Source organism: Rhinolophus ferrumequinum, chromosome 10, assembly GCF_004115265.2.
Source record: "Rhinolophus ferrumequinum isolate MPI-CBG mRhiFer1 chromosome 10, mRhiFer1_v1.p, whole genome shotgun sequence".
Lineage (NCBI taxonomy): Eukaryota > Metazoa > Chordata > Mammalia > Chiroptera > Rhinolophidae > Rhinolophus > Rhinolophus ferrumequinum.
In genome coordinates, this window is record NC_046293.1 from 56,764,916 (window position 1) to 56,776,963 (window position 12,048).

At 48.6% G+C, this 12,048-nt stretch overlaps 1 long non-coding RNA gene across 1 annotated transcript; it reads left to right on the top strand.

Moving 5' to 3' along the window:
- The first annotated feature begins 4,532 nt into the window (after positions 1-4,532).
- Positions 4,533-6,344, top strand: LOC117028579 (uncharacterized). The gene is made up of 3 exons (XR_004424144.1): positions 4,533-4,810; positions 5,284-5,415; positions 5,819-6,344. It is a non-coding gene; the product is annotated as an uncharacterized LOC117028579 (long non-coding RNA).
- Positions 6,345-12,048: the final 5,704 nt, after the last annotated feature.

The following is a 12,048-nucleotide window of genomic DNA, read 5'->3' on the forward strand; positions in this document are numbered from 1 at the left end:
AGGCATCAGATAGAGTACTCAGAAGGGGATTACCTCAGTAGGGGGGCAAAATTAGCTCTAGTTAATGGATATTCTGGTCCCAACTAACAAAGCTTAAAAGCAAGCCTCAAAAGGATCAAACTGTTTCCAAGTAACTTAAGTTTCCCAGAACAAAGCTTCATTTTATAGGAATACAAAAATATTCAGCATCAAACAAGGTAAAATTCACAATATCTGCTATTCAGTCCAAAATCACCAGGCAGGCAAAAAAACAGGAAAATATGACCCATAACAAGAAATCAATCAATGGGAGTAGACCCAGAAATGACACAGATGTTAGAACAAGGACAATAGTAGACAAAGACATTAAAACAGTTATTATATATTCAAGAAAGTAAAAGAAACATTAAGCATGTTAAGTAAAGCCATGGAAGACATAAAAAAGATCCAAGTCAAACTTCTGGAGATGAAAAATACAATGTGAAATATATATATATATATATACACACTACCAAATGCTGGATAGAGTTAACATAAGATTAGACACTGAGGAAGAAAACACTAGTGAACTTGAAGATATGGTCATAGAAACTATCTAAAATGAAACACAGAGAAAAAAGGTGAAGGAAAGGAAAAAAAAAGACTAGAGCATCAAGTGATCTGTGAGAAAACTTCTGGGGGCCTAATACAGGTGTAATTGTAGTCCCAGAGAAAAGGGGGAAGACAGAAAATATGCTTGAAGAAATAATGGCCAAATATATTCCAAATTTGACGAAAACCATAAACCCACAGATCCAAGAAACTCAATGAACCCCTAGCACAAGAAAGTGAACTACACCAAGACATATCATAATGAAATAGTTTAAAACCAGTGCTAAATAGAACAGCTTAAAAGCAGCCAAAGAAAAAGCCACTTTATGTACAAAGGAACAAAGATAAGAATGACAGTAGATTTCTTTTTGAAAACAACGAAAGCCAGAAGTCAATGGAGCAACATCTGTAAAGTGCTGAAAGAAAAAATTGAATGCTAGAATTCTACACCCAAGAAAAATATTTTTCAAAAATTAAACTGAGGGGGGCCAGCCTGATGGCTCAGGTGGTTGGAGTTCCGTGCTCCTAACGCTGAAGGCTGCCGGTTCGATTCCCACATGGGCCAGTGGGCTCTCAACCACAAGGTTGCCAGTTCGATTCCTTGACTCCCGCAAAGGATGGTGGGCTGTGCCCCCTGCAACTAAGATTGAAAGGACAACAACTTGGCTTGGAAAAAGTCCTGGAAGTACATGCTGTTCCCCAATAAAGTCCTGTTTCCCTTCCCCAATAAAATCTTAAAAAAAAAAAAAAAAAAATTAAACTGAGGGGCAGCCAGATGGCTCAGTTGGTTAGAGTGCAAACTCTGAACAACAGCGTTGCCGGTTTGATTCCTCCATGGGCCAGTGAGCTGTGCCCTCCACAACTAGATTGAAGACAACGAGCTGCTGTTGAGCTTCTGGAGGGGTGGCTGGATGGCTCAGTTGGTTAGATCATGAGCTCTCAACAAGGTTGCCGGTTCAATTCCTGCATGAAGTGGTGGGCTGCGCCTCCTGCAACTAAAGACTGAAAACTGCAACTGGACTTGGAGCTGAGCTGCGCCCTCCACAACTAGATTGAAGGACAACGACTTGGAGCTGATGGGCCCTGGAGAAACACACTGTTCCCCGATATTCCCCCGATATTTTGTTTTAAAAAATTAAAACAAAAAATTAAATTGAAAGGGAAAATTTTCAGATTAAATGTGAAAGAATTCATCACAGGAGACCTGCATTATAAGAAATGTTGACAAAACTCCTTCGGGCAGAAGGAAAATTATGCTGGAAGAAGTGTGAATCTATACAAGTTAATTAAGAGCACTAGAAATGAGGCATTCTATCTAATAAATGAAGAAGGAACACTATAATTAAAATATCACAATTTTGAAACCTCTAATGAGTTAATGGATCTAGGCAATGCTGAATAATGGCTGACAATGACAAAAAGAGAAACAACCAGACATTTATACATTGATAGAGGCACACTTCACCTCCTATGTGAAGTAATCTTGCCAAAAAACACCCAGAAACAATAAAGGATAATAATCAAACCTGCATCTGGCCTCTAGATCTAACTACCAATTTACAAGACATGTAAGGGATGGAGAAACATGTTAAATGACACCACTGTGTTTTAATTTAAAAAAAATCTAGATGGGAAATTCTGTAGGATAAACAAAGAGATTTTTTTTTTTCATTAAAAAAAATTGCAAGGAGAGAGAGAGAGACAATGAGAGATATTGACATTTACATGGAGGGGGAACTATAAACTGTAAGAGACTTAAGAGACATATCCATCCATCAATCACAATGTATGGCTCTTGTTTAGATTTCTAATTCAAACTCACTAAAAAGGGAAAAAAGTATAAGACATCCAGGGAAATATGAACACTGCCAAGTATATTAAGAATTATTGGAGAAAAAAAAGTTACCCAGACCAAAAGGAAGATCACACCAGGGACAGTATAGGAAGATGTGTGCCCTTTTAGCGAGGTGGTGACAGGGTGGTAGTTCCAGGAGAAAAGGCTCCTTTTCCCTGTCCCTCTGGGCTCGTGCTGGCTGTGGTACGCTGGTTTCTGAGAAATGAAAATGCAGAGCACTGACCTGGAGACAATTTCTGTTGACCTCTTCTGGTCTCCCTTGGTGTGGGGGCCACTTTGTGGGGAGGAAGTCTTGTTGAGGGCTTTCCAGGCCACGCTCAGCAACAGGGGACCTGGAGCCAGAGGCTTAGGAGAGGCAGAGGCTCTGAGTGCTTTAACCTCATCCCGTCCTTCCAGCTCTGCCTGGGACGAGAAGAGCAAAGGAGGAGTGACCAAGCATGGACTAGAGGAAAGAGCGGGAAGGAGAGACAGAGAACAAAAGGGGCAGAAGAGGGAAGAGAGCAGGAGAGGCTGAAGTTAGAGCTCCGTATGTCCTCAGTGGCTTCAAAGTGCCAGTTGACTTTTGGCCTCTAAACATGAGAGAGGATGCTACCCTCCACCCTCGTGGCACCTGGGCCTCAGTTCAGTAGCAAAGCTGTGTGTAAGGAGAGATAAAGGGGACGATCCAGCCACAGAGATTAAGACTCAGGTCAACAGGCAAGTTGAGATGATGAAATGGTTGAAGGACAAGCCAAGGGACCTGATCACTTGTCCATGATCACCCAGGGTCGATCATGTATGTCACGGTGCCTTGTCCTACGGTTTCTTTTGCATCAAGTGCCCAGTGAGAAATAATAATGAGGTTCGTATCAGCTAACATTACTGAGTGCCCACTATGCCAGGCCCTGTTCTTAGTGCTTTACATTTTAATTTATTTCATCTTCTCAAGAACCCATTGAGGAAGGTACTGTTATTAAATTCATCTAATAGATGAGGCAACTGAGCCCAGAGAGGTTAAGTAACTTCCTTAAGGTCACACAGATAGTAAGGGGCCCAGTTGTAACTGAACCTAGGAAAACTCTAGTTCCAGAGCTTATACTCTTCACAACTGCTCCAAACAGCAGTGGTTCCCTGGGTGCAGACCAGTGACCTCAGCCCACTACTCTGACAGAGCTTTGTACAGACTCCTCCGTTCCCCCCAGAGCAGCTGGGGCCCAGGGCTGGGACCAAGTGAGGCTTCCCGGTGCTCTGGAAGAGACCTTGCAGTCACACTGGGAAAGCAGCCTTGCGCATGAAAGGCTGTTAGGGCCCCAAGGCTGGGAAGAGTTTGCCAAAAACAACAGCATGCCTGCCCTAGACTGTTCTCAGCTGCACAGCCTGGATGCAAAGCTGCTTATCCATGATTCTTATCAGCTCTCCGAGAGAGAACTCGGAATTGCGAGCCTTCCAATCCCAGGATATTATGAAGGAACTGGAGAAGGGGGTGTCCAAGGCAGCACTCCACCAGAATGAGAGCTCAGAAAGGCCCGTATGTGAAGCCCAGCCTAGCTCTTGGTGGGCAGCTGGGTCCCCTCCCAGGTTCTGGCAGAACACCCTTGAACAATTTAGCCTGAAATAGCATAAGAACTTCTTTCCCATTTTTTTCCAGGCTTTTGGATGAAATTATATTTTACAAATGACTCATTATTATATTTATAGCTTCTCTCCAAATGATTCAAATTGTGGTTTGTCGCCTCCCTGTCTCTCAACTCCCCCCAGCTCTACAGGAAGAAGGGCTGTTTACTGTATGGCCAGGTGTGGCTGCAGAGCGTGGCTTTGCCCTCCCTATAATTACGTTTGCCTAAGCCCTGACAAGCACGCCGGCACATTTATTCATGTGCAGCCTTTGTTCCAGCATGTTGTTGGGAGACAGTATCCGACATTAACTCGGCTTGGAATCTGCTCCTGTAGGAAGTGCATGTGTGTGGTGGGGGAGTGGGGAGAGAGTGGGTAGCATGAGGGGGAGGCCTGTTCTGGGGAGGCTGTGACAGAGGGTGCCTTTGTGAGGGCAAAGGCTGGAGAAGCCGGAGCTGCAGTTCCTCAAAGCTCCCTGTGAGGAGGCTGCGGGCAGGCCAGGGCCGGTGAGGGCCGCATGGGGGTGGGCAGGACTCCTCCCCACGCCCCACCCCCAGCCTCCATTGAGCAGTTGAGAGGGCAGCTGGTGGCTCAGACATTCCAGGCTGCGCTAGTGTCTGGCTGTTGATGCTTCATGGTTTCTTGTGAGGAGCCACTCTGGCTATTTCAGGAGTGGGGTGTTCTTGAGTGCCCTCTCCCTTCCAGGGAGCTCCCAGCCAGAGTGATTGCTCAGCGCCTCAACCTCTACCCTCCCACCAGTCTCGTCCCAGGCTCCCAGGAAGGTGTGGTCAGGTTAGTCTGAGCCAGCTTGTTCTCAAACAGGCCACCTTTGAGAGGCAGGGTGGAGAGGAGGCCACGGTGTGGTCCCTTTTGCAGTAACAGTTTATTCCACCAGGAGCCCGTGGGATCAAAGTCCACTTGGTCTGTCCTGCCTGGGTACTAAGAAAAGTTAAAAGCTCACAAAATGGGAAAGAAGGGCATTTGGGAAGTCAGGGAGGTTCTCAAAGCCTTGTAACAACTCTGCTCCTCGGGGTCTTTGGACCTGGGGTGTGGTGATCCACAGAGGCCTCTGGCTGGCTGTGGAGTGAGGGCTCCGGGCGGCAGCAAGGACAGCAAGGACAGGCCATTCCGCGCACCCCGAAATGGAGAGGAGGGAGGGAGAGGAGGGAGGGGAAACAGGCCACCCCAAAGGGAGCCAGCTTCTCAGGAACTCTCTGATACCCCTTCCTGTGCTTTAAAGAAGAATCTGCTCCTTGATGTTACAGACTCAGCAGCTGAGGTACAGCGAGCGGCTGCATGGAAGGCTGGACTGGATGAGTTCTGGAGCCTAAAGTTGTCCGTGGGCCAAGCCTTGGGCTCTGGTTATGTCCCCAAATCGCCTGCCCGGGTTCCTTCAGGTCTGCTTCCATTTTCACTTCTTGGCACTGCCTGAGTGAGTGGGAAGGGGCCCCGGGAGGAGGTGATGTGGGAATGGGTGTGGATGAGCATAACGTAATTTTGGTGAAATCAGTATGAAGTCTCAACCAGATGATTTCCATCTGGGCTGAGCTGGGTCCCTGTGAGGTACATGAGGCAGTGTTGAGTTGTGGCTAAGGCCGGAGACTTGGAGTCCTGGGACCTCTCCTGGGAGAGGCCATTGACAAGTTTTGAAGGGAAGGGAAGGCAGTAGTTGGACCAGACAGGGTTGTGGTGAGGTACGGGTGGCAAAGGGAGGAAGGGAAGGGCCAGGTGTGGGCTTACCTGGGCAATAGGGACCTGAACTTCCTCCTTCGACCTGAGGAAAAGAGACTCTCATTGCAGAAGACTGCTGCCACCAAGTCCTATGGAAGAAGAGCCAGAGCTGGCAGGTTCTAACAGCAGCACAACCAGCTGGTGGTCAGACTGTGGGGCAGCCAACTCAGCCATCTTTGGGCCACCTTCTTTATGGGGTTTGTGGTCTTGTAGCCACCCTTCTTGGGCTGGCACCTATTCACCAGTCTTTTGGATAGTTATGTCAATGCATGAGAGTGTTTTGGACATTAGGAGGAGCCGTTTTTGAACACGTGCTCATGGGATACAGCTCGTATGTATGCCTTTCCCATACTCCCTCCCCAGCTGTGCTCCTGCTCAGAATCCTACGCCATGCCTCATTGAGGTATCCTGTGGGCAAAGCTGGATCCTGCTCTGAATAAAAGCTAATCATGGAGAAAAAGAGTCTTGATAAAATGGGGTTTTCGTGGGACGGTCGGATGGCTCCGTTGGTTAGAGCACGAGCTCTTAACAACAGAGTTGCAGATTCGATTCCCACATGGGCCAGTGAGCTGCGCCCTCTACAGCTAGATTGAAGAAAACGAGCTGCCACTGAGCTTCCGGAGGGGCAGCCGGATGGCTCACTGGTTAGAACGAGAGCTCTTAGCAACAAGGTTACCGGTTCAATTCCTGCACAGGATAGTGGGCTGCGCCCCCTGCAACTAAGATTGAAAATGGCGACTGGACTTGGAGCTGAGCTGCGCCCTCCACAACTAGATTGAAGGACAATGACTGATGGGTCCTGGAAAAACACACTGTTCCCCAATATTCCCCAATAAAAATTAAAAAACAACAATGGGGTTTTCGTGGCAGAGACCCGACCAGACTATGAAGGACGGTGCCTCATTCTACCATGGATGAGAAGGTCAAGGTATTATATTCTTGGTTGTTTTTACTGAGTTATTTGTAGTCTACCGCCTATTTTCAGGTAGCAACTTTCTTCTTGTGGTCGAGATGTTTTTAGTTTGACCAAATGAAATAAGAGATGATGAAACCAGTTGGCACACACTTCTCAAACTGTGTTCACATCCATTGTCTCTCTCAGGGATGACTATTGTCTTCTCCATTTTCTTTATAAGGACGTTGAGATAGAGACATTAACTAACGTGCCCAGGAGTGCACAGTTAGTTAATGGCTGAACTGGGTTTAGAACCAAGATCTGAAGGCTCCTATTCTAGTGGAGACTCCTCTGTGGTTCTGTTTTCAATTTGAAAGGGATCCAGTACCTCTGCACTCTGGGCAGGGTTAGCAGAGAGCTGAGTGACCATGAGTCAGAGAGAGTAGGTGAGGTGCTCTCCTTAGCTCAGGAACTCCGAGACGGGTAGATAGAGCTGCGGTGATCCAAGGTGGGCGACAGAAAAGCCCCTATGTGTTAAATTAATTGCACGTGTCTCTTGGGTTCAGAGTGAATGTTGCTGACATTACTTTTTTAATGTGGTAAAATATATATAACACAAAATTGACCATTTTAACCATTTTTAAGTGTACAGTTCAGCGGCATTAAGTACATTCACATTGTTGTGCAACTATCACCACCGTTTATCTGCAAAAACTTTTTCGTCCTCCCACACCGAAACCACATACCCACTGAACACTAACTCCCCATTCTTCCCTCTGCCCAGCCCCTGGCAACTACAATTTTACTTTCTGTCTCTAGGAATTTGAAGGCTCTAGGTAGCTCATGTAAGTAGAACAGTATTTATCCTTTTGTGTCCGTCTTATGCTGACTTTATTTTTAGTTGGATCATCATTTGCAACTATAACAGGGATGCAGATTAGCAGTGCTCCATGCCCATGAGAAGTGAAAAAAAGGTGAGAACAGAAGTGATTTGGGTGGATTTCCCAAATGTCAGGGGAACCAGATGAGGAGGTGGGGGGGGGCGGATAGGGAGAAAATGTTACCTGGAAAACAAAACATTGGGCTTTATCATTGCAGGGGTGGGGCACATGCCCCTGAAGGCAAATGCTTCTCTTTGGAGGATGACGCTGTCACGCAGCCTGATGAGGAAAACCACTCTGGGGAGAGCCATGAGACTCTGGGCATGCTGAGGGCAAGACAAATTGTTCTGCTGCAGAAATCCACAGGAACTTGGAGTTTAGATAGAAGGGTCTGGGGGAGGAGAGAGAGGCTGGAGAAGATAGTATAAGTTGGGACTTAGGGAATAGTGAGAAATTTTCTGAGGTGGGGAATGGTTGATGCATTTGGAGGAGAGTTACGTCTGTGAGTAGATTCTAGTGCCCTTGCTGTGATTTCCCCCTCTACGACCCCAAACTTTGAGTAAAATCTGCTGCTGTGCTTGTGAGTCTTGTGTGAGTTGGAAGGGGGATGCCGAAATGTAGAGGGAAGAGGCCGCAGCTGCAGGAGGCCAGAGGCAAATGGAAGGGAGGAGGTGGAAAAACAGGAAATCAGAGCCAGAGGTCACGTAGTTGGTTGTAGGGGCAAGAGGCGAGAGGTACTGTAAGGTTGTGGGGACACAATGATGGGGTCCCCAAAATTGATGGGATGGGGCTTGAGTCATTTTCTTGAATATTAGGTGGCAGGCTCCAGTTAGTCAGCCTGAAGGAAGGAGTGGACGAGGATCTTCTCTTCTTGGAGAACTTGCAGCAAAATCTGGACAGGGCACAGCCTGGTAACTTAGGAAGCAGAGGCTCTCTGAGGTCCCCTCAGCTCAGCTCACTGCCTCTAGGATTTCCATAGTCGTGGGAAGAGTACTGTACATGGGAAGATAAATGTAGATGAAGCTAGAACCGAAGCCAAGCCCAGAACAACATGTCTTGACTTTTCAAAACACAACACTCTTTAAAATTGTCTCAAAGCAGAGATCTGAGGCTGTGACTGTCTCTGTTGGAGAGAGATGATTTTTGGACCGCCTAGACATAGCAGGAGCCCAATGAGAAAGTCCAATGGCTTCCACCCAGATTCCCCAGAGGAGCCCGCTATGGAAAGTGAGTTTTGTGTTTCTGGGAACGCTTGGAGAGTCCCTGAACCAGGTCTTCTGCTGAGTGTAGGCTGGGGATGGAGTCCTGCCTGGAATTACTGATGCATCCTGAGATCTTGGGATCAGCGGTGAGGCTAACTGAGGACATGTCCCTCCTGACCTCTCCAGCCTTGGCCCAGAGAACCAAAGTTTGGGGCTTGTCTGGCTGGACCCTATTTTTGTCCCAACCCAGTATCCCTTCATCAGTTGGGTCCTGGGGAAAAGGGCCTGGCTTGACTCACACTCAAGGAGGTTTGCCAAATGTGTTAGTTGTCACTAAAAGCTTGTACACTGGGATGCAGGATACCGGGGGGCCTGGGCTGGCCTAAGGATGGGCAGTTTAGAAGTTCCCTGCCTGTGGGGAGGGAGGAATGTCCCTACAGAATCCCAGGTGAGCCTGTATTGGGGCGGGGCCAGCTTTCCTTGTGGCGGCCCCTCTGCTCTTGTGGAGCTCTGTGTTCCCTTCTACTCCGCAGCTTGGGAAAGACCAGAGGCCCTTTCAGGGAAAGGAGAAAGAGGGAAACAGGCCTGACAACACTGCAGTGAAAGCCAAATTCTGAGCTTCAGCTGCGGACCCAGACCCAGAGCACAAATGTATTTTCTGCTCTGTTATGAGAATGTGGAATGTTCTAAAAGATCGTTGAGGAGAATTGTGGAGCTCAGAGCGTGGGGTGCTAGGAGGATCTTAAAGACCAGCTAGTACAGACCCCTCATTTTGCTGGAAGGCTAATTTGAAACAGAATGGAATTTGGCAGGGGCTGGGGTGTCTTTTTTCTTCTGAGGCCCCATTTCCTGAAAGAGACAGTGTCTGAGATGGGCTGATTTCACTCATTCACTCATTGCACTCCTTGGTGCATTAAAAAAATAACCAAACGAACGAAAAAAACCTCAGTGGTCCAGTTCTGGTTTCTTTGAAAGTAACAGAGTTTGTGGCTTCCAGGGTGTTGTCAGTTTGGAGCCATAATTTCTGTTTGTTCCTTTAAAATGTTCGTTCACCACAGGCTTATTGCCAGGTCTCCCTCTGCACGTTATCAGGCTGTGCTTGTGAATGGCTGAGGGAAGCCAGCAACAGAACTCAGGAAAAGAGTGGAATAAGGTAGGGGTTGGTGTGGTCTGAGAGGGTGGGAAGGCTGGTGGTTGACTGGCCTGCGGTTAAGGGGGGACATCTGAGCACCCTCAATGTGGAACATTACAGCAACAGAAGAGACCTTGCAGAGGTGTCTGTGCCGCGCTGAGGGGCTCAGCCCCCTGACGATGCAGATGCGCCTCCTTAGGAAGATGGCACCTGGGTTCGTCAGGGAGGGCTTGGAGATGGTCAGGCCTCTGGCACGGGATGCTTAGGAAAGAGGAGATCGGGATGGGGGCAGGCAGGCAGGCAGGCAGATCAGAAAAGGAACAAAAACAGAGGGAAAGCAAATGGCACTGAGTTGCCTGAACTGAATTATCAATTTGGGGAGGGGCCCAGGAGGCTGCCAACTTTGATCTCATTTTCTGGACAGGCCTTTGGGTTACTGCTTATACCTACCACCCAATCACCAGAGAGTTACCGCCTCTGATAGACGAAGCTCTTGGCAGACTTGTGAGACATATGCAGCTGGGACTGGGGGCAGCACATACTGGGTGTGGGCTAGGGAGGGACATATTATGCTGGGGTGGGGGGAGAGGAACGTCTTACAAGCTCCTGTCCTGGGAGGCAGAGTAGGGGAGCAGAAAGTCAGGGCTCAGGGCAAAGACTGTGAGCCTGTCTTGTTCCCATCGTATCCCCAGTGCCCAGCACAGGGCCAGGCTCACGGAAGGCACGCACTAAATAACTGAATGAATGAAGTTGGTATCGGAATGCATGGAGTGCTATTCCCTTGAATCCCTATGTTAACTTATATTTTTCTTCTTTAGGATTTAGAGAATAATAGATAATATTTGCCCAACTTGCCCTTTCAGGAAGGATCTTCTTACTATTGATGTGACAGAGGGCACTGAGGCACTGTTCCTTGAACTATCTCTGCATAAAGACCCTCCATGGGGGCGGGGGAGGGGAACTGGAGGAGGGTCAGAGTGACCTCTCAGGGCCCAGCTGGCTCTGGGATGCAGAAGGTGGACTGAAATTCGCCAAGCTCTGCTGGACCTGGCTGAGGTCGCAGCAAGGTGGTGCATTAGCAACTTCGTTACTTGCATCATGTTTTTCCTACACGTGACAGCACTGGGTTTATGCCTCCTCCCCAGCAGATGACCAATGGAGGAAAATAAAATGGAATTTAAATTTTACTCCTGACAAGGTTTAAGCCCTGGAATTGGTTACTCTCAGCAACTGAGGGTGTCCTTCCTTGGTCAATTTTTGAGCCCGTCATTGTGGTTTACAGAAAGGACAGGGCACTGAGAGACCGTACCTCTCCTCCCAGCTCTCCCTGAGAAAGCCCTTCACCTCCTCCTGGGCTTGGTTTTGGAAGTGATGGTTAGTCCTCTCCCAGTGTGAGCACTTCCTGGAAGGGTCTGGTATATATATTCCTACAGAGACAGGGGGATGGCTGAGATGACCTCTTCAGGTCTTGCCCACTCTACAGTTTCTGCATCTCAGAAGGATTTATGCATTTCCTTTCCTTCAGAAGCTGTCAGTTAACTCTGCGTAGCTCCTTGTAGCTACACTTCCCTCTAATTTTTAAAAGATCTGGGCTGGTTCTTAGGGCCTCGGAGTCATGTATTTATTTTCCTTGGCTCTGTCTGAAAAGGCCACATCGGATTTTTTTCCTGAAAGCTAGGTCCTCTGGGCTAAACACAACCTCCTCTCAGCCTTAGAAATGGCTGATTTTCATCATGCCCTTTTCCTGCCAGATTATTTCTTAAATTGCTCCCCCCTGCTGGGTGTTGGGGGGGGGAGGGGGGCCGGACACAGAAGCCAGTCTGTGGAGCCCCTGGCTTTTCTTTCTCCTTGAGAAGTTGGGGGGAAAGTCTCAGTTTCTCCATCGCAAGGTTTCACCGAAAGGGGCAGGCCAATCCGGCCCGGGGTCGGCGGGGTCGGGCGGGGAGCCTCCTGCCCTTCTAACCGTATCCCGCTGCTAGACTGTTGGGGAACAAACTTGCTGGGGCCACGGGGAAACGCCTCAGGAACTTAGCACCGGAGGGAGGCCCATCGATCCCGCAGCTCCGGGCTCGAGGGGCTCCCGCGCTTGGTGAATGGAGGCCCAGGGCGCCCCCACCCCGGCTCGCCCCGCCCCCTCCCCTCCGCCGAGCCCGCCGGCCGGGGCCCCTCTGGGAAGGGCTGGAGGCGAC